Below are 24,963 nucleotides of genomic sequence, written 5' to 3'. Positions count from 1 at the left end.
AATCCTTCAGCAGCTTCCTTTGCTGATTTTGTAAGATCTAAATCCTAATCTGGCCTTTCCTTCTCCCTCCACCCTTATCTGCTTTGATTTATCCTCAATCTTTTAGTTTCTCAAAATTTCTACTCTCTGTTGCCTTTTTCTATATGACTATTGCAAATATTTCTGCCTCAAGTGTAAGTTCTTTCTTTATTTGGGCTAATTCTAATATACCTTTCAGATCTCAACTTTCATTAATTCATTCACTCATTCACTCTGCCCTGTGGAGTTGGGCAGGGTCCTGTGCTGGAAAGGTCCCTGTACTCTGCTGTCACCATCTTGAAATCCTTCACAATTTTCGAACCTGGAGCCCTCCCTTTTGATTTTGCACTGGGCCCTGTACTCAGCTGGTCCTGTTTGTCATCTACTAGGCACCATTGCACTGGTGTTGGGGTTACAATGGAGGACAGCAAAGGTATGCTGTCCTGCGGAGCTTTCAGATTATTGTGGGATGTAGTCATTAATCAAACGACCAGAAAATAAACATAAAATTACAAGTTGGATAAAGGCTACAAAGGAAAGATATCTTATGGGAACTTGGTTTAGTCAAGGAAGTCAGGAGATCCTTCTCTGAGGAAGTAGGTGCTTACTTGAGTTTCAAAGGGTGAAAAGTAAATCAGGGCTCCCTGGTTTACTAAGGCTCCCCCTTCACTCCTGCACGCATTTAGTTAGGTCTTCTTTTTTTTTTTTTTTTTTTTTTTTTTAATTTTAGTTAGGTCTTCTTGTTCTATTTTCTCATTATATCCTGAACTTCTCTTTTATAAAGTTTTATTGTGTATTAGCCAACTATCTGGAGATCACACGGGGTGACTTCCTTTTCTCCATTTTATCCTCAGAGCATGGCACCGTGCCTGGTTTTAGTATTTAATAATTGTGAATGCAAAGATTATTGATTTTTTTTTTTTTTTTTTTGTAGAGACAGAGTCTCACTTTACCACTCTCGGTAGAGTGCCATGATGTCACAGGACTCACAGCAACCTCCAGCTCTTGGGATTTCACAATTCTCCTGCCTCAGCCTCCTGAGCAGCTGGGACTACAGGCGCCTGCCACAACGCCCGGCTATTTTTTGGTTGCAGTTCAGCCGGGGCTGGGTTTGAACCCGCCACCCTCGGTATATGGGGCCTGCGCCCTACTAACTGAACCACAGGCGCCACCCAAGATTATTGAATTTTTTAGTGTCATCTTTTTTTTTTTTTTTTGTAGAGACAGAGTCTCACTGTACTGCCCTCGGGTAGAGTGCCGTGGTATCACACGGCTCACAGCAACCTCCAGCTCTTGGGCTTAAGCGATTCTCTTGCCTCAGCCTCCCGAGCAGCTGGGACTACAGGCGCCCGCCACAACGCCCGGCTATTTTTTTGTTGCAGTTTGGCCGGGGCTGGGTTTGAACCCGCCACCCTTGGCATATGGGGCCGGCGCCCTACTCACTGAGCCACAGGCGCCGCCCTTTAGTGTCATCTTTGTAAGCATAATTAACTTTTCCCCCACATACAATTCAGTAGCCTACATTTTACCTTATTTTAAAATATTAGACTCCAGTTCTTGCTTTATTGCCTAGGCTGATCTCAATTTCTTGATGCCAAGCAATCCTTCCCCCTCATCCCTCAGTCTCCCAAAGTGCTGGGATTATAGGCATGAGCAACTCTGCCCACCAGTAGCCTGTATTTTAAAAGATCTATACTATGAAAAATTTTCCTTTTTTTTAAGAGATAGTCTTAACCTTTTGCCCTCGGTAGAGTGCCCTGGCGTCATAGTTCACAGCAACCTCCAGCTCTTGGGTTTAGGCGATTCTCTTGCCTCAGCCTCCCCAGTAGCTGGGACTACAGGCGCACGCCACAATGCCCCGCAATGTTTTTGTTGCAGTTTGGTTGTGGCTGGCTTCGAACCCACAACCCTCGGTATATGAGGCTGGCACCCTACTCACTGAGCCACAGGTGCCACCCCTCTTTTTTTTTTAAAATGAACTTCATAAAATGGCTAAATAAAAGTCTTTGAAAAATTCATGTTGGGAATGAGTTCAAGGGGGAGGAGATTAGAGGCAAAGAGATTACGTTAGGAGACAATAGGTATAAAGTGTAAGAGGGTTGGAATTAATCATATTTATTTACTTACTTAGTAATATTTACTAGGGACTTACCATAAACCAGGTACTGTATTAGGCACTGACAATATACTGATTTAAAAAAAGAGAAAATTCTCTCATGGAATTATAGTGTAGTGTCATGGAATTATAGTGTAGTGAATAGCAATATATTGGGGATAGAAAGGAAAAAAATCCTTTCTCCCTTTTTCAGCCTCTTCATAAATGGAGCAATGCTACGTATATAGGGAGTGAAAGCCTTGCTTTAGATATGGCCTACGGATATGTCTGCAAAAATCCGAAAATTTGCAGTTCTAATAGAATATTTTCCCTGATAAATTTTTCTTTTTTTTCTGAGACAGGGTCTCACTCTCTTGCCCCAGGATAGAGAACCCTGGCATCAGTCTAGCTCACAGCAACCTTAAACTCCAGGTTACTTAAGTCACCTTCTGACTTAGCCTCCCTAGTGGCTGGGACTACAGGCGCCAGCCACTACTACTTTTTCTATTTTTAGTAGAGGCGAGGTCTCACTCTTGCTCAGGCTGGTCTCCCAACTCCTGAACTCAAGGGATTCTCCCCCATCGGCCTCCTAGGGTTAGGAGTATTTGAATATAATGATTTTATCTTTTTTTTTTTTTTTGGTTCTTTTGACTATTGTTAAAAAATCAAAAATAGCTAAATACTAAAAGGAACGGTTTATACGCTGCTATTTTCCATTTTGAAAGTCTTTTTTACTGGTTGTCTTCCCTAACGCGGAGAAAACAACTGATATTTGAAAATGTTATTTCAATGATCTCAGGACTTACTATCCTTTTCTCTTTTATTATTTTATTTTAATTTTATTTATTTATTTATTATTATTATTTTTTTTTTTGTAGAGACAGAATCTCACTTTATGGCCCTCAGTAGAGTGCTGTAGCCTCACACAGCTCACAGCAACCTCCAACTCCTGGGCTTAAGCGATTCTCTTGCCTCAGCCTCCCGAGTAGCTGGGACTACAGGCGCCCGCCACAACGCCCGGCTATTTTTTTTTTTGGTTGCAGTTTGGCAGGGGCTGGGTCTGAACCCGCCACCCTCGGTATATGGGGCCAGCGCCCCACCGACTGAGCCACAGTCGCCGCCCATTTTATTTATTTTTTTAGAGACAGAGTCTCACTTTGTTTCTCTTGGTAGAGTGCAGTGACGTCACAGCTCACAGCACCGTCTTGGGCTTAGGTGATTCTCTTGCCTCAGCCTCCCGAGTAGCTGGGACAACAGGTGCCTGCCACAATGTTTGGCTATTTTTTTGTTGCAGCTTGGCCGGGGCCGAGTTCGAACCCGCCATCCTCTGTATGTGGGGCCAGCGCCCTAGTCACTGAGCCACAGGCGCGGCCCCGTTTAAAGGCGTTCTCCAAAATACTCCTTTCTCAGTTTGAAAAGCAGCGGGGATTATATGTGTAGTATTATATACGTAGCGATTTGCCACTCCCTTCGCCTTGCCCCAGTTACCGATAGAAAATGTCTGGGGATAAATACACCGTGGTACATTAAATCCTCCTAGTGAAGATTATGAAGGAAACAAAGAACGGACACTTCCAGTCCAGGGAGAAAGATGTTTAGTTCCCCATAAGGTTAGACATTAATTTAGAAGAAAAGAAACCGGAGGAAACAGGTATTAAAGAGAATTAACTCCGAATGTTAGGTACTTGGAAGGTTATTTGTTTACTAGGGGAAGAAAAGAGGAGAGATGGAGACCGGGCTTTACTGTATAACCTTGGTCAGGTCATGTAAACTTCTTTGAACCCTATTTAGCTTAAGAGTTGGGACCAGGGATCGCTAAAGTTCCTTCATCTCTAAAATCCTAAGGTTCTATGATTACGTGGGTAGAAATGGGATTCTGTTGATTTCCTAGTCTCCAAGAGGGAGGAAACTAGTCTTTGGGGGGTGGAGCTGACTAATCTAATGGAGAATTATCAACGCAGAGGTGGGCGAGTTTCACAATTACGGGTTTTGGGATTGTAGAGATGGTGTTGGAAAATTTCCAAGAGTGCCTTCCCCCCTTTCTTTAACCTGGTTTTACAATATTCTTACTATTTGGGATTGGGGAGCGGGAAGAACCTATTTTACATTAAGATTGTTCATTTGACTAAGCGTTTTCCCTTTATTTTTGGACCTTAAACACAAATTGCCAAGAAACAGATCTTAAAGGGTTAGAGGGGGAATTATGATTTATGAGACCGGGTCTCGAAAAGCCGGTAAAATCCTGCTTCTGCATTTTAACCCTTTCTTTTCGGTGTTGGGATCTTTTTTTAAATGCACATATTTGGCGGAGTGGGCCTAGCGGGAAGTTCGGCCCAGGGGAGGGGGCTGGCGGATGCTTCTTTTGTGGAGGACTGGTGTGAGGCAGCTCTGGATCGGCCGCACGGGTCGCCAGCCAGGCTCCCAGCGACTGGGGCGCGGCTGCGGACTGGCGGGCGGACCCCGGGGTGGAGCTTCGCGGAGACGCCGCGGCCGGAGCCGAGCGGGGCCGCCCGGGCTCGGCGCGCTGCGCGGCCGGGCGGGCGGTGGCGCTGCGGAGGCGGCGGCCGAGGCCGGCGGGCGCAGAGGAGGGGCCCGATACTGGGCGGCTGGCGGCAGCTGCCTCAGCGACGACTGCCGGCATCGCGGCGACCTGAGGACACCGAACCGCGGGCCCCGCTGCCGCCGCCTCTCCCAGCCGTATTCCTTCTCTCCGCAGGGGCGGCAGGAATGGGCTCCAACCGCCGCGGGCCCCGCACCCTGCGCGGCCGTAGGCCCCAGTAGCCAGAGGCCGGCCGGCCTCTCACTACCCCTCGCCCCAGCCAAACCGTTCCCTCCCCAAATCCCCGGAAAGGAAGATGAGGGAGACAGGCCCGGCGCTTAGCAGCCAGAGCAGCATCAGCATCAACAGCGGTCGGGGGAGGTTGATTCGCCGTTTCCTCTCAGCCGCCAGGACAAGATGGCAGCGGCCGCGGAGAGGGGTTGAGCCCGGGCTGGGTGGTGCCGCCTGCTGAAGCGCCTGGCTCCCTGTCCCCGGCACGGCCCTGTACCCCACCCTGGACATGCTCAGGGCTGCGGCCGCCCGAAGAGGGGAGAGCGCAGGCCTCTAGGAAGGTAAGGGAGTCAAGCAAGGGGCGCCCCCATTCCGGGGTGGGGGTACCGGTTCTGATTGCCGGGCCTGCGGCTGGATGGCCAGGGGACCCGCATCTTGACCCCGGCCGGGCCCGACTCCCCCGGAGCGGCCCGGACTGTCGCGCATCCCGCGCCTCCTCCGCTTCCCGAGAGCTCTCGTGCCCCCGGTTTCCGCCCCAGCCCTCGGCGTGTGTCCAGATCTGGGCCGCTCCCTCGAGGCTGGCGACACGCCAGGCCCGAGGCCGCCGGACGCGGGGCCGCGCGTGGTTCCTGCGCACGGTGGCGCACCCTCCGGGAAGCTGCGCTTGGCCCGGGCTCGGGGGCCTTGGCCTCCCCCTGCCAAGGTTGCGCAACGGCTCTTCCCGGCAACCGAAGTTTTGTTTAGTCCCACAGGGGGCCTCTCTTTCCCCCCAGCCCCTGGCGGTAACTACGGAGACCTCTTTTATTAAGGGGAACAAACACAAACGCGCGCGCATGCACGCAACTTGAGCGCCCCAGCCGATGGCTGCGTCCTGGTGCTTTGTGGCCCAGTCACCAGCGTAGGGGAGCGGCCGGTTTGGAGGGTGTCAACTCTGGGGACGTGCGTGCGTGTGATTGTTGGGGAGGAGAAATGTGATCCGTGACTCCGCGTCCCCAGCGGCGGCGGGAGGAAGGCGTGGCGGCCGCGCGGCTGGGCTGTTGCCGGCTTCTCTCGTTAAGGTGGCGGCCGCCCGCTTCCCTTCGCAGCACTGGGAGACTGGCGGAAAGACTTCGGATGAGAATGACTGTTTTCCTGTCTGGAGGGCGACGGCTGTTTTAAAATGGTATGTGGCTCTTGGGAAGCCTGTTGTTTCCCAATCTTATCTCTGGTCGAAGAATTGCGCTAAAGGGTGTGTGCGTAAATTACCTTGGACTTGTTACAGTGCAGTCATAACATGTTCAGTCCTTGAACCGTGTTTTCACAACCTCTTGCTGCTCTGTTAGGGGAATTTATTTTTCCACCTGTCAGTTTGTTGCTTCTAATTATAAGTCGCTTCTATTAGCAACAGCAAAAATTTTTAGATTACTGTCCAGTTTACAAGGAAAGCTTCTGGTTCTGTTGTCAACTTTTGATGTTTTTCTGGTTGACGGCTGGAAAAGTTAGCTGGTAAACCAGTGTGTACTTGTTCTTATACGTATTTTTTAGTAGTTTGGAAGACTGATTTTTTTTTTCTTGTTCTATTTTAGGTATTCGCTTGTAAACTCTAGCTTCTGAAGTGGGAGTACTTTTATTTAAGCCATTTCATTTAATTTCAGAGTTTTAATTGCTAGACTTATTAAAAATTTTAAGAGGTTCTCTTTCTGATTGAAGTTTTGATGAAAACTTTTGAACAGGATGAGTGGGTTTTGTTTTTTTCCCAACTAAAACATTGTAATCCTATATTTTTATTTAAATTTTCAGAAGCTAGACAAGTCTCACCATATGTTTGATAGATAAGTCTAGATTCTGCTTATGTTTGCAAGTGCAGTGCTAATTTTACACAATGACCAATGATAAGGTTTAGATAGGTCATGATTAAACTTGGTATTTTAAGTAAACAAAATATGACTGATGGTTTCTTAGTTGTTAAGCAAGGCAAAAATTGGCTATCTTAAAAATTATCGTGAAAAATCTTTAAAATCACTCAAAGTCACATCTATTTGATTTTATGTCACTGTATTATCTCCCAATGACTCTAAAATAGTTTTCCTTCATTGTCGACAAAATTCTCAGTTGAACACCAAATGAAGTTTTAAAGTTGCACATAAAATATGCTATATAAAATGCGGTATTAAAAAATGACTGATCTTTTAATAATAAAATTTTGTAGTTTTATTGATTATCTTATGACTTAATGCCACTTCTCAGTAATTGAAATTAACCAACCAAATAAAGTTCTTCATTTTTTAAATCAACAAATCATTTCTGGTATATTTATGGCAGCATTCATAAAGGGTAGGGAAATCTTATTTATGAAATATAATGCTTAACTTGTTTGAGGTTACATTTTTATTTTTTATTTTTAGTTTGTGTTAAGGTAGAGAGCTGCTGAAATGTTTTTGTGATTTTTTTTTTCCTGACATGTCATTGTTTTTATGGGGAAAAGTGTTCCTTAATTTTTTTCTCCTCCTATTCCAGGGAATGTATTTTCTAAGAAAAACATTTTGGGGAAAACCTTAGATTAAAATTTTTTAAAAGGGGCTCTGCTTGCCTCTCATGCCTGTTATCCTAGCACTCTGGGAGGCCAATGTGGGAGGATCCCTTGAACTCAGGTGGTCTAGACCAGCCTGAGGAAGAGCAAGACTCCATCTCTACTAACAATAGAAAAAATTAGCTAAATGTTGTTTAGGGTGCCTGTAGTCCCAGTTACCCAGCAGGCCGAGTCAGGAGGATCACTTGAACCCAGGAATTTGAGGTTGTTGTAAGCTAGGCAAATGCCCTGGCACTCTGGCCTGGGCAACAGAGACTCTGTCTCAAGAACAAAACAAAACAAAAACTTCTTAAAAGGTGAAATAAGCTTGAAATCTAGAAAAGAATTGGTCATTAAATGTTTCAAAGTTCTATTTGGACATTGCTAGCTATCGTAGCTAAACATATATATTAGGCTAGCAGATCATAACACGGTAAGCCAGTCTTAGTTTATTGTCATAATAGTTTTCCATTGAACTAGTAATTTTCTTGCTTGTAAACCAGTCATTGGCTTCTGGGCATGGGGTTTTAGAGTCACATTAAAGTAGATGGTTTTTGTGTAAACATGCTTGAAAAGCTGTAGATCATACTCTTAATATTTGGGATGTTCTGTCATGTGATAACCATTAGAGTGCAGATTACATGAGTTACTATAGCAAGTATGGCATAGATACATAGGTATTATATGTAATGCAAGGTATTAAGAGCCTTTTTTTCCCTCGCAACTTAAGAAAGCAACAGCCATCAACTGAATTTTTCGATTGAACTTTTGTTTTTAAATATAGTAGAACCTCTTAAAGTTGACCATCTAAGGGACTGTAACAAACACCTGTAGATATGGAGGTGGTTAACATAAGGAACTAGATCTTTTGTTCTGATACATACAGGTGATGAATGTTGGGTTGGTGAAAATTAGTTCAATGTAGGGGTATGGTCAGTGTAGGGAGGTGGTCAACTATGGAGGTTCTACTGTATTTGGTACATAAACACTAAAGGCATATGGAAAGGAAGAAGGGGAAAATGTCAATTTAAGAATGCTGAAATATGGTTTCCTAAACCTGATTCACATCCATTTAATGGAATATTTGTTTGCATGTTATTCTGTATTTGAATGTTAGAATGACTTATCTTGGTAACTTTTGGAGTTTACTTTGTCAGGTAAGAGAAGTTAACTTATTAAATGCTATTTTCATTGTAGCAGTTCAATATGATGATGAGGTGGACCAATTGCACTATTGGTGGATAATTCAAAGACATAAAAATATAGTTTACATTGCGCTGTCACATTTGAGTTTGGAGTTGAAAAGATGTCATGGTGACATTTAGATTTAAGAATATTCTAAGGAACTTTGAAATTGTCTATATTTAAAAAATTGTTATTTTTCTCCCAAAAGTTATCATTCCTGCCGCTTTACTATTAGAGGACACAAAATATTATTGTTGCCAAAGTAAATATTTGTGTTGTAAAATTTCTGGATAGCAATTGTCCTAGATTTCTTATGTCCAGAGTTGAGACTTTTAATGTGGCATGTTTAACTTGGAAGTTACTCCTGACGACTAACTACTAGAACTTTGTTAAATGGAGGAATCTGTCAGTGTTTATTTTTTTAAAGATATTCTTCTTCCCCCACACCTTAACTGGGATGTAGTATTATTTCTCTCTGAGAAAATAAAGACAACTTTTAACTTGCCGAAAGCTTTGTCATGGGCAGTCTTTTGTATTTGATACAAATGTAAGTCTAAAGGAATTATTTTAAATGTTCTAAATGACTCTGGATCCAGCTGCTGAAAAATGTGTATCTTGCCTATTACCTTGAACACTTAATGTAAGTTGAATAAGGGTATATATTTACAGATGTTAAAGGAAGTATAGTTTGCTTCTTTTGGTTGGCTTGGCATAAATTAAAAGTGGTTTTGGGGACAATCAATTTAATATTAGGGTGCTGGTTCTGTAGCTTTGCCATAGCTATTCTTTGAGACTTGATCTTAATCATTGTAGGACCAAGGTAGAATAGATATTTGGAGGATGTATATTACATATTTATAAATGTTTGTCAAATGAGGCCCTCAGCCTTTTAGCATATCCGGCTGTTCTCAGTTGATACTTAGAACATATGTCACTAAACAAGGCAGCATATTGCTTTGATTCTAAGACATAACTATTATGCTAGGGACCTAGTGCCTCTGCTCTTACTACTTGAATGGAAATTAAAGAATTGGATGAATATTGATAGTATGTATTGTATTTTTGAGGTAGAATTTGTGGTTTGGGGACCATTAAGTCATTAAAGCAGATTTTCTTTGTCTTTTGTGTTTGGCAGTTAATTGCAAGTCAGTATTTTAGAAAGCTGTCTTTTATTTATTTATTTATTTTTATTAAATCATAGCTGTGTACATTAATGTGATCATGGGGCACCATACCCTGGTTTCATAGACCGTTTGACACATTTTCATCACACTGCTTAACATAGCCTTCCTGGCATTTTCTTAGTTATTGTGCTAAGACATTTATATTACACATTTACTAAGTTTCACGTTATACCCTTGTATAGAAAGTTGTCTTTTTCCAACAGAAGGTCTTTGAAATGGAACAAACTGAGAACAGTACCTTTATTTGACGTTAAATATATTTTGTTACCTTGAATGAAACAATTTTTCTAATTTTCTAAAATAAGGTAAGGATTTTTTCTTCCTGCAGGAGATAGAAGAGCAGTAGGGATCCGGGCGAGGTAGGGGAAGCTGGGCAGTAGAAGAGGAAAGAGCTTGGTTTAATTGGATTTGGGAGACTGAAATATGCTAGATTTTAAATACCCAAGTTGCTGGAGTTCAGAGTTAGTTTAGTGAAAAATTGTGGTAGCTTTAGGGAAAGCGTGGTGGCTCAAGCCTGTAAGGCGTGGTGGCTCAAGCCTGTAATCCCAGCACTCTGGGAGGCTGAGGTAGGCGGATTGCCTGAGCTTACAGATTCAAGACCAACCTGAGCAAGAGTGAGACCTCATCTCTAAAAATAGCCAGGCATTGTGGCAGGCGCTTGTAGTCCCAGCTACTCAGGAGGCTGAGACAAGAGAATCACTTGAGCCCAAGACTTTGAGGTTGCTGTGAGTTGTGTCGCCATAGCACTCTACAGAGGGCAACAAGTGAGACTCTGGCTCAAAAAAAAAGCCAGTGACACCTACTACAATCTTGTGAAATAATGGCATCCATTTATCTTCCTCGATTTCAATTTTTAACATCTTTTCCCCCTCTTGCCTTACTTTTTGTGTCTCTTGTTTCTTTGTTTCTATAATCTGAAAGACTTTTGCTTGAATGTAGTAAGGGAAGATAAACTTTCTCTACTATTAAAAAAGTCACATTTTCAGGCCCAACTTGAAATCCGAAATGAAGCGCATGGAACATAATATTGCTGTTAAAATGAGTTTGATTTGTCGGATATATTTTTTAGTTTTGGAGATCATTAAAAATAAAACTAAGGTTCATACAATACATGAATGTGTGCTTTTGAACTAAGAATTAAAACTCAGGTAAATTGTCACACAGTTTCTTTGTTTATTTGAGACAAGGTCTGTTTGCTCTGTTGCCCAGGCTGGAGTGCAGTGCAGTCTTGAACTCCTTGACTCAGGTGATCTTATACCTTGGGACAATCCTAGCTACTTGGGATATAGCTTTCCCATTAGCTAGGTCTGTAGGCTTGGACCACCACACCTGGCAAATTTTTCTTATATTTTTGTAGAAATGAAGTTTCACTATGTTGCCCAGACTGGTCTTAAATTCCCGTGTCAGCCTCCCAAAGTACCAGGATTTCAGGCATGAGCCATGATACCCAACTTTCCCCTCTTTTTAAAACAAAAGATTATACTTAATGCTAAGTAGAGATTTAATTTAGGGAAGAGTAATTAAGAAAAGTGTTGTATTTTTCTTACTTGAGCATTACTCTTTTTGTTTTCTAATGAGATAGGGTCTTACTCTGTTGTTGTCCTAAGCTGGAGTGTATCTGTGAGATCATACCTCACTACAGCCTTGAACTCTTGGACTCAAGTGATAACTTGTGTTTCAGCCTTCTGTTTGTTTGTTTGTTTTTTGCAGTTTTTGGCCAGGCCTGGGTTTGAACCCACCACCTCTGGCATATGGGGCCAGTGCCCTACTCCTTTGAGCCACAGGCGCTGCTGTTTCAGCCAGGATTATAGGTGCCCACCAACTACGTTCAACTGTTCTGTTAATTTTGTAGAGATATTGTTTTGCCAAAAAAAAAATTTTTTTTTCGTTTTTGGTTAAATTTGGTAGGCATTGAAGGAATCAGATGAATAGATCGTGACTCACTCCCTTTTTAAAAATTTGGCAACTATGGATTTTAAATTATATTTGATTACATATAGATTACCAAGAAAATTGTCTTCAGGTTTGTTAGAAAATAAAAACTTAACTGTAGTTGACTAGCCAGTTATTTCAAATATTAAAAATTAAATAAAAAATATTAAACAAAAAGAAAATATTAAAAAGAAAATTTTAAAGTATTTAATTTGCTAAAAACATTCATATTAACTTCAAATGGTTTAATTCCCTTCATTTTGTTGTATATTATTTTTATTTTTGTTTTGAGACAGAGTCTCTATCATCCTAAGTGGAGTGCCATCATAGAGGGCATCAGGCCTAAGTAGAGGGAGTCATTGCAGCTCACAGCAACCTATTTTTTTTTGTAGAGACAGAGTCTCACTTTATGGCCCTTGGTAGAGTGCCGTGGCCTCACACAGCTCACAGCAACCTCCAACTCCTGGGCTTAAGCGATTCTCTTGCCTCAGCCTCCCAAGTAGCTGGGACTACAGGCGCCCGCCACAACGCCCGGCTATTTTTTTGGTTGCAGTTCAGCCGGGGCTGGGTTTGAACCCGCCACCCTCGGTATATGGGGCTGGCGCCTTACGGACTGAGCCACAGGCGCCGCCCAGCTCACAGCAACCTAAAACTCCTGGGCTTAAGTAGTCCTTCTGCCTCAGCTTTCCAAGTAGCTGGGACTACAGGTGCCCACCAACATGATGCCCGGCTAGTTTTTTCTATCTTTAGTAGACATGAGGTCTCACTCTTGCTCAGGCTGGTTTCAAGCAGTTCACCCGCCTCAGCCTCCTAGAGTGCGAGGAATACAGGTATGAGGGACTGCAGCTGGCCTGTTGTATATTATTTATAAATTATACGAAATGCTTTACAGAGTTAAAAAACAAATAAACTTTGAAACATTTGTAGAAAATAGCTTGCTTATAAAATGTTTTCTACCCTGTTATAAAGTGTTATGTAAAGGCTTAAAAGTCTCATTTTTGTATGTTTAAACTCTGTGTCATCTGTTTTTTTTTTTTCTTTTTTTTTTTTTTTTTGTGGTTTTTGGCTGGGGCTGGGTTCGAACCCGCCACCTGCAGCATATGGGACCGGCACCCTACTCCTTGAGCCACAGGTGCCACCCAATACAGAGAGTCATGTAGGTTTGGTAAACTATATGACTTTAGATATATTATGCTACAGTATTAAATAGTTAATAGGATAGCTACAGTGATAACATATTGCAAATCGAACCTGACTTTTTAGACTTTCTTCCAAAGTATAATTTAAATTAATACTTTCGAGGGCTTTAAATATATAATTTATTACAGTATCTGTTGAGATTAAATAGGGTACAGTGACCTATAAAGTCACAATGAAAATTACAGTTTATGCTGCTGTGCCTATGGTCATGATGCTATGCTTGACTATGTTCTCAAAACAAAACAAAAACATGATTGGGGCCAACTTGTAATCAGACAGCTTCAGTGGAGACAGTATAGTATCTCTGCAGTATATTAGTTCTAGTTTTTTATTTTAATTTAAAGCTAGATGAGATAATTTAGGTACAAAATAGTGGATTTGTAACCAAATTTTAGTATACTTGAAATTTTTTTGTAGCTGGATCACCAGATTCTGGATGCAAAAAAATGAAATTTATTATAGCAGATGAAACAATGGTAATATATGAAAATATTTTATCTAGTATATATTTGAATGTCCACTAAGTGCAAGGTACTGTATGCTATGAATGACTAGAGTAACATGTCCCTGCTTTGAACGAGTATATATTAAAGTGAAATTTTCTTTTATATTTGTATACGTGCACCTGAGTTAGAAAATACTAAACAAACCAGTTTGACTTCAGTACATTTAGGCTTCTTAAAGTTGTTTGTTTTGTTAAATATGATGTACTTAAAAATACTAAAATTTTAGGTAGCGTTCACGTCAAAGTTATATGTTAATATTCACTGCTGTCCTGTTCATTTTTTTTTTTTTTTTTTGCAGTTTTTGGCTGGGGCTGGGTTTGAACCCGCCGCCTCCGGCATATGGGGCCGCCGCCCTACTCCGTTGAGCCACAGGCGCAACCCTTCACTGCTGTCTTTATAATGTTTAAAGCCAAATAAATCATTTAAAAAATATGAACAAAAATTTTATCAATTTTATTTTTGTGGTAACTTTTTTCATCAAGGCTAACCAGTTTAGTAGTCACATTGTCTTGTAGAGACACAGTGCATGTTAATTTAAGAGATGGTATTTCTCAGACATGGTTAATAATCCAGTTCTATTGTTCTCTCATGGTTTTTCCTTTTGGATCTGCACTGTTTTCACATGGCCTGAAAATATTCCATTAGGTTTGCCTTTTCTAGTTATATTCCCTTTCTCATAAATTAGAGCCCTCAAACTTGATTTCTGTGCTCAATCTGTGGAAGAACACAAAAGGTGAAAAACATTTCAAGATACTTTTAAGAATGTTGAAATTGTTAGCTGTAACTTTTTTGTTTTTTGAGACTGAGTCTCACTCTGTGGCCCTGGCTAGAGTGGCGTGGCATCACAGCTCACAGCAACCTCAAACTCTTGGGCTCAAGAGACCCTTTTGCCTCAGCCTCCCAAGTAGCTGGGACTACAGGCACCTGCCACGGTGCCCAGCTGTTTTTCTATTTTTGGTAGAGACAGGTTTTGCTCTTGCTCAGGCTGGTCTCAAACTTCCTGAGCTCAAGCTATCCACTTGTCTCAGTCTCCCAGAGTGCTAGTATAACAGTGCGGACCACTGTTATACTCTTGACTGCAGCCAGCCTACCTGTAGCTTATATAAAGCCACTATATATATAAAAGGGTATCATTTTTGTACTTCATTTATGTAAATTAAAAAATTTATATACTTTTTGTTTTTAAAATTTACAGTTTTTTTTTGAGAGTTTCCCTTTGTTGCTGTTTTTTAGAGTGCTATGGCATTACAGCTCACAGCAACCTCATACTCTTGGGCTTAAGCTATTCTCTTGCCTCAGCCTCCCAAGTGGCTGGGACGGCAGTCGCCCGCCACAACGCCTGGCTATTTTTAGAGACAAGAGGTTTTGCTCTGGCTCAGGCTGGTCTCGAATGTGTGAGCTTAAGCAATCTACCCTCCTTGGCTTCCCAAGTAAAATTTAGTGTTTTAAAAGTATATTTTATGGTATGGCACCTGTGGCTCAAAGGAGCAGGGCGCCAGCCCCATATACTGGAGGTGGCGGGTTCAAACCCACCTGGCCAAAAAAAAAAAAAAAAAAAAGAAAAGAAAAAAAATATATATATATTTTACTTGGGGTCCTTAACAGCAAAGGTGGGCGAGACCCAAGTATGCAAGTATTACATTGTGTTGCTCCTATTATAATTGTATTTAACATAATATTCTTTTTTTTTTCTGAGACAGAGTCTCACTATGTTGCTCTCGGTAGAGTGCTGTGGTGTCACAGTTGACAGCAACCTCAAACTTTTGGGCTTACGCCATTCTTTTGCCTCAGCCTCCTGAGTAGCTGGGACTACAGGTACCCTTCATAATGCCCAGCTATTTTTTTTTTTTTTTGTAGTTGTTATTGTTTTTTGGCAGGCCCAAACAGGGCTCGAACCTGCCAACTTTGGTGTATGTGGCTAGCACCCTAACCCCTGAGCTACAGGCGCCAAGCCTATAATATGATATTCTTTTTTTTTCTTGACACACTCAGCTTCAATCAAGTATAATACAATATTCTAAATGAAATTTGACAATTTCGTGAAATTGAATTGTGTATAAAATCTCAGGGTGTTTGGGACTATAATATAATTGGTTTGCCAGTAAAGCTTTGAATAAAAAATTGTTACACAATGTTTGCCTTTGGGGTTGGCTTTTTGAATTCTAGTGGGCTACCCGTAACTTGCAGAATCTTCTTAAAGTACATGTCTGTCACGTCTGATGGAACATCCAGTTTGAAGTTGTTTCTCAGTAACTTAATTGGAAGGAAATGAAATACCTCACTGCAAAATCTATTAGAAGTTAATATATAAACATTTTGGGGAAAGTTTTAAAAAATGTAAGATAGTATTTGAACTGTTCCTTCAGATCAAGGACCATGTTTTATAGGCTTTTATGTTCCCTAAAGTATGTGATAGACATTGGGAAAATAAATAATATTTTACAAGGAGTCAAATACAGACATGTGATAACCTATATGCCTTAATCAAAGTAAAGCATCTTTAGGCCTGGCGCAGTGACTCTTGCCTGTAATCCCAGTACTCTGGGACGCTGAGGTGGGTGGATTGCTTGAGCTCACGAGTTCGAGATCAGCCTGAGCAAGAGCAAGACTGTCTCTAAAAAATAGCTGGGTGTTGTGGAGGGCACCAAAAATAGCTACTTGGGAGGCTGAGGCAAGAGAATCACCTGAGCCCAAGAGTTTGAGTTTGCTGTGAGCTGTGATGCCACAGCACTCAACCCAGGGTGACTAAGTGAGATTCTGTCTCCTAAAAAAAAAAACCCGTACATTATAAAAAACCATGTAAAAACTTGTTTCTGATGACAGTGAGTTGAGGGCTGAATATACAATGCTTGGCATACGGATATAATTTAAATGTGAGCCAAATGCATGTGGTAACTTTACTATACTCCTTTTGTTTCTCTCATACTCCTCTGTAGGAGTCTCAGTGTCACAGAGGTAAGCACCTGTGAACTTCTGTTATCATTATTATTATTATGTGCCTTAGTCTCCCAAGTACCTGGGACTACAGGCACATGCTACCATGCTTAGTAGGGATCTTGATTTTTCTTAACATTCTCATTTATTTTCCCTTCTATTTTTCTGACTTGGTAGCAGAGTTTCCTAAAAGCTATTGTGCAAGGTGTGACAGAAAGGTTTGAAATTTAAAAATCAGTATTTCTATATTAGAAAGGATTTTGACGGCGGCGCCTATAGCTCAAAGGAGTAGGGCGCCAGACCCATATGCCGGAGGTGGTGGGTTCAAGCCCAGCCCCAGCCAAAAACTGCAAAAAAAAAAAAAAAAAAAAAGGATTTTAAAGGTACTTCACTAAGTTTCTGAAAAAGGGCATGTGTAACGTACATCTGGCAAATAAAATCTGACTAGAGAGAATATAATTGTACACATTTTTTTGTTGTTGTTTAGCAGCCCTGGGCCAGGTTCAAACCTGCCACCCCATGGGGCACAGGGCTGGCGTTCTAACCATTAAGCAATGGGCGCCCATCATAACTGCACACATCTAAAAAATTTCTGCATTCAGGGCGGTGCCTGTGACTCAGTGTGTGGGGCGCTGGCCCCATATACCGAGGGTGGTGGGTTCAAACCTGGCCCTGGCCAAACTGCAACAGACGGATAGTTGGGCAGTGTGGCAGTGCCTGTAGTCCCGGCTACTTGGGAGGCTGAGGCAAGAGAATCGCGTGGGCCCAGGAGTTCGAGGTTGCTGGGAGCTGTGTGACAGCATGGCACTCTACTGAGGGCTCTAAAGTGAGACTCTGTCTCTCCGAAAAAAAAAAAAAAATTCTGCATTTAGTGGTGTAAAATTTTTATCAGGACCATATAGGATCTTAATAGAATTTGGAAAGTATAAATAGTTGACTTTTTTGTTCCAGTTAATTTTAACAAGCCCTAAAATGTCTTTCAGAAAGATTTTCAAAACTGAAATTACTGTAATCAAACTTATGTAGCAGTATGTATTTGTCTTTTCAGCTCTCACAAATGAAAGATTATTGTATACTTTTTTTTTCTTTTCTTTCTTTTTTTTGAGACAGAGTCTCAAGCTGTCACCCTGGGTAGAGTGCTGTGGTGTCATAGCTCACAGCAACCTCCAACTCTTGGGCTCAAGCAATCTTCTTGCCTCATTTTTTTTCTATTTTTAGCAGAGACAGGGTCTTGCTTTTTGCTCAGGCTGGTCTCAAACTCATGAGCTCAAGCAATCCACCTGCCTAGGCCCCCCTCAGCACCCTGAGCCACCGTGCCCAGCCTGTATTGTTTTCAGTTCATTGGTTTTTAGAATTTTAATTCTTGGGCCGGCGCCTGTGGCTCAGTGAGGAGGGCACCAGCCCCATATACTGAAGGTGGCAGGTTCAAACCCTGCCTCAGCCAAACTGCAACAAAAAAATAGCCGGGTGTTGTGGCAGGCACCTGTAGTCCCAGCTGCTCAGGAGGCTGAGGCAGGAGAATCGCCTTAAGCCTAGGAGCTGGAGGTTGCTGTGAGCTGTGATGCTGAGGCACTCTACTGAGGGCTACAAAGTGAGACTCTGTCTCTAAACAAAAAAAAAAAAAAAGAATTTTAATTCTTATGATATACATTACTCTAGAGTGATCTCTTTCAAGTGTAAATGCGGAATGTTGTACTATTGGAAATATGTGGGTTTTTTTTTTTTTGAGATAGAGTCTCAAGCTGTCATCCTGGGTAGAGTGCTGTGATGTCATAGCTCACAGCAACCTCCAACTCGGGCTCAAGGGATTCTCTTGCCTCAGGTTTTCTCTTTTTAGTAGAGGAAGGATCTCGCTTTTGCTCAGGCTGGTCTCGAGTATGAGAGCTCAAGCAGTCCACCTGCCTCAGCCTCCTAGAATGATAGAAGTACAGGTGTGAGCCATTGCGCCCAGCTTGAAATGTGTATTTTTATTTTTTGACAGTCTTACTTTGTCACCTTAAGTAGAGTACCATGGCATCAGCCTAGCTCACAGTAACCTCAAACTTCTGGGTTCAAGCAATCCTCTTGCCTCAGCCTCCAGAGTAGCTGGGATTACAGGTGCCTGCCACAGTGCAAGGCTAATTTTTCTATTTTTAGTAGAGATGGGGGGGTCTTGGTCTGTATCTCCTGAGCTCAAGGGATCCTCCACCATGGCCTCGAAGTGTGCTAGGAACACACATGTTAACAACTGTGCCCAGCTCAAAATGTTAGTCTTAAAACTATTAAGGTTAGCCCATCCTTTTGAAAAGTTTTGTAGAACTTGACCTTTGATTTTATAAAAGTCCATGTAGACCTGTGAATCAGTATCTCTCACAATCTTATCAGCAGAAAATTTTTCCTTTATAGCACTGTGTTAGCAACGTACATTTGATTAGATTATTAAACTAGGTTTTGATTTTATCTGTTGTTTCAAAGGTGGATTAGTTTTGGAGATCTTCTGTAGTTAGGATTATTTGATTATTTGCCTTTATCTTTTTTATTTCTTATTTATTTTTATCTGAAAATTAGTTACATAGATTTCTTTTAAGAAAAGTTTTATGAGGCTCGGCGCCTGTAGCTCAGCGGTTAGGGCGCCAGCCACATAAACTGGAGCTGGTGGGTTTGAATCCAGCCCAGGCCTACTAAACAACAGTGACAGGTACAAGCAAAAAATAGCTCGGCGTTGTGGCAGGCGCCTGTAGTCCCAGCTACTTAGGAGGCTGAGGCAAGAGAAACACTTAATCTCAGGAGTTAGAGGTTGCTGTGAGCTGTGACGTCACAGCACTATACTGAGGGCAACATAGTAAAACTCTGTCTCAAAAAAAAAAAAGTTTTGTGGTTCTTTTGGGACAAATTTCCCTATAATATAGGAAAGTAATCCATTTTGCTTTCTCTTAAGGTAGTTGTTTATCACCCAAACTTATAAAACTGTTTACTGTTTTTAACAGTCATTGGTAAGTAAAAAATTTTAAGTAAAAAATTTTCCTTTGTACAAACTATTGAATTGTTACTATTGAATTGTCAGTCTTAAGTTTACTTGAAGGAAGAGAACTTCAAGTAAACTTTTTATCATTAGTCAGCCTACCTGTCAGTGTTTCTCTTTGGAATTTTAATTTTATGGAGCTTTTAAAAATCTAGAGAATTGTCTGCTTTAATAAGAGTAATCCTTATGTTATTTTTTGAATTAACTCTTTTCTAGCCTTGTTAAAGATTTTCTACTGGCAGGGTGATTTCTAGCAGCTTTGAAATGTCCACCAGCTCATTTTCTGTTCCAAAAGTTGGAATGTTTTGCTAAGTCAGATGAAGCTTGTTATTTAACATGCTGATTTGTGTTGTAGTCAACACATTCTCTAGATGCTTTGTTCACAATACTGCTGGAAAATACCCAAGACTTTAGTATTTTCACATAAATGTGTTGTAGGCATCTCAGCAGGTTTAGTTTATAAAACTTCCTAATATGTGATGATTCATTTATGTGAAAATGTTAAATGGCTTAGCGTGATTTCCTGGACAGAATATAGTGGTAAAAGAACCTGTTATTATTAGAAGTATTAAAAGCATCGACACTTAACCAACCACTGAAGATTTCAGTTCATTTACTGTTCACACTAACAACTTATTTCCTAGTGTATTCTGATTTTGCCTTTTATTTCCAAGAAGACATTTTCTTTTTCGCTTTTTTGAAACAGAGTCTCCATCTGTTTCCCAGGCTAGAGCACCTTGGCATGAATCCACCTCACAGCAACCTCAGACTCTTGGGTTCAGATAATCCTCCTGCCTCAGCCTCCTGAGTACCTGTGACTACAGGTGCCCACCCCCAATACCCACCTAATCTTTCTCTTTTTACTATTTTTAGTAGAGGCAGACTCTCACTGTTGTCCAGGTTGGTCTCTGAACTCTTGAACTCAAGGGATCCTCCCAGAGTGCTAGGATTATAGGTGTGAGCCACCATGTCTGGCCTAAGAAGACGTTTTGTCTTTTGTAAATTTGTACTTTAAATACATTGAGAAATGAAACAAACTATGACCAGAAACAACTTTTTTTAATTTTTTTTGGTAGAGACAGAGTCACACTTTGTCGCCCACGATAGAGTGCAGTGGCATCACACTGCTCACAGCAACTTCCGACCCATGGGCTTAGGCCATTCTCTTGCCTCAGCCTCCCGAGTAGCTGGGACTACAGGCACCCACCACAACGCCCAGGTATTTTTTTGTTGCAGTTTGGCCCGGGCCTGGTTTGAACCCGCCACCCTTGGTATATGGGGCCGGAACCCTACCTACTGAGCCACAGGCACCGCCCCAGAAAATACTTTTTATTGGCTAAATATTGCTGGTTATATAATTTTATTTTTAGATTTCTATTTGTATAGCTTTATATAGAGTAGTACTATGGTTCTGTCTTTTCGAGAATGAAAAGCCCTGGCTCAGCGCCTATAGCTCAGCGGGTAGGGCACCAGCCACATATACTGGAGCTGGTGGGTTCGAACCCAGTCTGGGTCTGCCAAACAATGACAACTACAATAAAAAAAAAAAAAAAAATACCGGGGTGTTGTGGTGGGTGCCTATAGTCCCAGCTACTGAGACAAGAGAATCGCTTAAACCCAAGAGTTTGAGGTTGCTGTGAGCTGTGATGCCATGGCACTCTACCGATGGGAACATAGCGAGACTCTGTCTCAAAAAAAGAATAAAGAATAAAAAGCCCCTTTTGTTGTCAAAAATTTATCAGCTGGCTCAGCTCCTGTAGCTCAGTGGTTAAGGTGCTGGCCACATGCACCAGGGCTGGTGGGTTCAAAATTGGCCTGAGCCTGCTAAACAACAATTATAACAACAAATAAAAAAAAATAATAACCGGGTGTTGTGGTAGGTGCCTATAGTCCCAGCTACTTGGGAGGCTGAGGCAAGAGAATCGCTTAAGCCCAGGAGTTAGAGGTTGCTGGGAGCTGTGACACTATGGCGCTCTACCAAGAACAACATAGACTCAGGGTGGGGTACCAGCCCCATATGCTGGAGGTGGTGGGTTCAAACCCAGCCCTGGCCAAAAACTGCAAAAAAAAGAAAAAAAGAAAAATTTATTAGGTCTTCTAATGAAATTAAGGCTTTGGCTTGGCACCAGTAGTTCATTGTTTACAGTACCAGCCACATACACCAGGGCTGGTGGGTCCTAGCCCGGCCCGGGCCTGCTAAACAACTACAACTACAATAAAAAAAAACGAACAAACGAAAAAACAGCCGGGCATTGTGGCCGGTGCCTGTAGTCCCAGCTACTTGGGAGGCTGAGGCAAGAGAATCGCTTGAGCCCAAGAGTTTGAGGTTGCTGTGAGCTGTCACGCCACAGCACTCTACCCAGGGCAACATAATGAGACTCTGTCTTAAAAAAAAAAAAAAAAATTAAAGCTCTATTAATTGAAGAAATTATACAATGATTAAAAGCTCCAAAAGTGATTATGAATTAAGAAATATTTTAAATGAAAAAAAAATTTGCCTTCACTGTTTATGATTTTTTTTTTTAAGTTAAGCCATATTTATTCTTTTTATTTATTTATTTATTTATTTTTGGCCAGGGCCCAGTTTGAACCCGCCATCTCTGGTATATGGGGCCGGTGCCCTACTCTGTGAGCCACAGGTGCTGCCCTTTATTTTTTTTTATTTTATTGTTGGGGATTCATTGAGGGTACAAGAAACCAGGTTGCACTGATTGCATTTGTTAGGTACTAAGTCCCTCTTACAATCGTGTCTTGCCTCCAAAAGGTGTGGCACATACCAAGACCCCACCCCCTTCCCTCCTTCCCTCTCTGTGTTCTTCCTTTCCCCATCCCACCTCCTTTTTTTTTTTTTTTTAAGAGACAGAGTCTTATTTTGTTGCCCTCGGTAGAGTTCTGTGGCATCATAGCTCACAGCAGCCTCCAGCTCCTAGGCTTAGGTGATTCTCTTGCCTTAGCCTCCCAAGTAGCTGGGACTACAAGTGCCTGCTATAATGCCTGGCTATTTTTTTGTTGTAGTTTGGCCAGGGCTGGGTTCGAACCTGCCACCCTCGGTATATAGCGCCGGCGCCCTACTCACTGAGCAACAGGCGCCACCCTGATTTTTATTTTTTATTTTTAAACAAAATCTCACCTGTTGGGCGGCACCTGTGGCTCAAGGAGTAGGGCGCCAGTCCCATATGCCAGAGGTGGTGGGTTCAAACCCAGCCCTGGCCAAAAACAACAACAACAACAAACAAAAAAAAAAAATCTCACCTGTTATCCTGGCTAGAGTGCAGTGGTGTCATCATAACTCACTACAGCCTCAACTCCTGGGCTCAAGCGATCCTTCTGCCCCAGCCCCACCCTTCAGATAGCTGGGACTACACATGCGTGCTACCATACCTGGCTAATATATTACTTTTTTCTTGAACTTTATGAGAATAGTTGCAGACATTATATCCCATTATCTTTAATTAATTTCTAAAAGGAACGACTGTTTCGTTCTATCTGTTCAGTTTTCTGTGTTCTGGGAAACTTCTTCAGACTTTGTATTGTTTTGACATTTTGAAGAATATCGCCAGTTATTGTGTAAAATGTTCCCCAATTTGTGCTTGTGTTTGTGTGCTTAGGAATAGCATAGAGAAATGTGTTCCTATCAGTGCATCATATCAGCAGACACATGGTATCAGTATGTCCCCTTGCTAGTGATTTTAACTTTGATTACTCGGTTAAAGTGGCATCTGCCAGTTTCTTCCTTTTAATTAATATATATCTTCTGCAGGTATACTTTGAAACTGTGTAATTGTTAAGAACTACAAAGGGTCTTACAAGCTAACAATTTAACTATGGATAGTAGTAGAAGATACCAAGATTTTTGGGTCAGAGATGAAGGATGTTCTTATTCATGGGCCGTAGTGGAAGCCAGTGTGTCAGTATTCTGAACTTATTTTCTGCAGAGCAGTGTGAACAGGGCCAGGTGGCTCCTGCACAAAAGGAGTTATGTTACCAGAGAGGAACCCCCAAGCTTAGGAACCTTGAATCTTTTATAAGGAGCAGTAAGTCTGTCTGACCTCTGCCCAAGAGGGAGACGTTATCTTTATTACACAGGACATTAAAGAATGTGTCCTTTGCTGAAGAGGAAGACTGTTTTCTATTTTCCAAGTGTTTGCTATACAAATATCCTTGGAAAGAGACTCCAGAACAAAGGCAGTCAGAGTCTCTGCCTGCAGGATTTGAGAAACAGAAGAGACCCATGGAAGTTATCACCTAAGAGCAGTATCTTTTTATATCTCAAACTTCCACCTACTAGTGTTTGCATCGATTGACCATTTGTATTTTAATCAGTTACTACAATTATTTGTTGCCAAATGGTAGAGTTTCTGTCTTTCCTGACTTGTTCCCTTGTCTCACATGCTTGTTCCCAGGATAATATCCCAAGTAAACTATAAAAACTGAATGCAGGCCTTTTTAAAAGGTTCTGAATTTAAGTGAATCAGGCTAAGTCACAAGGTACCTCAAATATATGTTTTTCCTCTCAATTCTCTTATCTTGGTATATCCTATTATCATTTGGCTTTCAGTTCTTCAAGCCGGAAACATGTGTTGCTTGCTCCCTTTCTCACTCCTCACTGTTCTGTTGTTCTTACTCCTGGCTACCTGTTGATAGTCAGAACTCTTGACTTCATGGCTTCTTTCCCTTAAAGTCTTGCCTTTGCTCTGGCTCTGACCAGCTGTCATATTAGAGTAGTCCTTCAAATGTTGCTTTTGTTGTTATTAATTTCTAGTGTATTCTTCACAGAATTTGAGTAATCTTTCTAAAACACAAATATGGTTATATATATATATATTTTTTTTTTTTTTGAGACAGAGTCTCACTTTGTCACCCTTGGTAGAGTGCTGTGGTGTCACAGCTCACAGCAACCTCAAACTCTTGGGCTTAAGTGATTCTCTTGCCTGAGCCTCCTGAGTAACTGGGACTACAGGCGCCTGCCACAACACCCGGCTGTTTTTAGAGATGGGGTCTTGGTGTGGCTCTCAAACTCGTGAGCTCAGGCAGTCCACCTGCCTTGTCTTCCCAGAGTGCTAGGATTATCGGTGTGAGCCCGGCCAGTTTTGTCTACTATTTGCATACTTCTTCGCAACTTTTTTTTGTTCTGTATTGTTTGGAATTTATCCATGTTCGTATATGTAATTTCATTTAATTCATTGTGTTGCACCTTATTAATTGTAACATGCATATTTCCCCCCATATTATAACATCTTTGAAATTGGGATATATCTTAAAATCAATGATACTTTGCCCTTACAATTTCATTTTTTGTGGCACATAAGTATGTGGCAGTTGTGGTATAAGCCACTCACTGTGTGCTTTGTATTATATGAATGAGTTTGGCGTCCAGTCTTTTCCTGACAACTAGGTTATTTCAAAATTTTGTTAATACATGCTGTGCTACAGTGAACATTATTTTGTCTATTTCCTTGTACTTATGAAAGTCTTTTTGGATGGGTATCATACCAAAGTGAACGGAAGTCTTTGACATTGTTAGAAAAAACACTGGATAGTTTACGTTTTTTTCTTGTCATAAATTAAACTTTATTAATGAACTTAAACT

The 24,963-nt window shown here is 41.5% G+C and overlaps 1 protein-coding gene across 6 annotated transcripts in view; it reads left to right on the top strand.

Moving 5' to 3' along the window:
• The first annotated feature begins 4,590 nt into the window (after window positions 1-4,590).
• Window positions 4,591-24,963, top strand: part of HIPK3 (homeodomain interacting protein kinase 3) — a 128,729-nt gene continuing 108,356 nt past the window's right edge. For 4 of the 6 annotated variants that reach the window (XM_053562905.1, XM_053562902.1, XM_053562901.1 and 1 more), the window contains exon 1: window positions 4,591-5,224. The gene's annotated coding sequence lies outside the window, so the exon portion shown is untranslated. Of the gene's footprint in view, window positions 5,225-5,649; window positions 6,046-24,963 lie in introns of those variants that run through there. The other 2 variants (XM_053562900.1, XM_053562906.1) reach the window with 2 other exon arrangements.

Source organism: Nycticebus coucang, chromosome 14 (genome assembly GCF_027406575.1).
Source record: "Nycticebus coucang isolate mNycCou1 chromosome 14, mNycCou1.pri, whole genome shotgun sequence".
Classification (NCBI taxonomy): Eukaryota; Metazoa; Chordata; class Mammalia; order Primates; family Lorisidae; genus Nycticebus; species Nycticebus coucang.
This window is presented reverse-complemented; position numbering and strand designations above follow the sequence as displayed.